The sequence below is a fragment of the Arachis duranensis genome, unplaced genomic scaffold (assembly GCF_000817695.3).
Source record: "Arachis duranensis cultivar V14167 unplaced genomic scaffold, aradu.V14167.gnm2.J7QH unplaced_Scaffold_165934, whole genome shotgun sequence".
NCBI lineage: Eukaryota > Viridiplantae > Streptophyta > Magnoliopsida > Fabales > Fabaceae > Arachis > Arachis duranensis.
The window spans coordinates 3,251,029-3,251,325 of record NW_026264258.1 but is presented as its reverse complement, the minus strand read 5'-3'; positions in this window follow the sequence as shown (position 1 = coordinate 3,251,325).

The window sequence follows — 297 nt, the reverse complement described above, 5'->3', positions numbered from 1 at the left end:
ACTTCTGTTCAAAAAAAAAAAAACACTAGTCACCCAAAACATCTGTATTGAATGATTACAAAGAAAAAAAAAACTCCTATCTACGACAAATTAATTTTTTATTTGTTTGGACTAGAAGATTACATAAAAACAATAATTCAAAAACTGGAATATCATATAACCAAATAAAAAAAAAATGAAAAGAAAACAAACCACTAATAAGCTTGACCCAAATGTACTAAAATCATCGTAACAAAAAAATAAAATAAAATCTGTCACTTTTATCATCAAAAAAAAAAAAAAAAAAATCTGTTACTT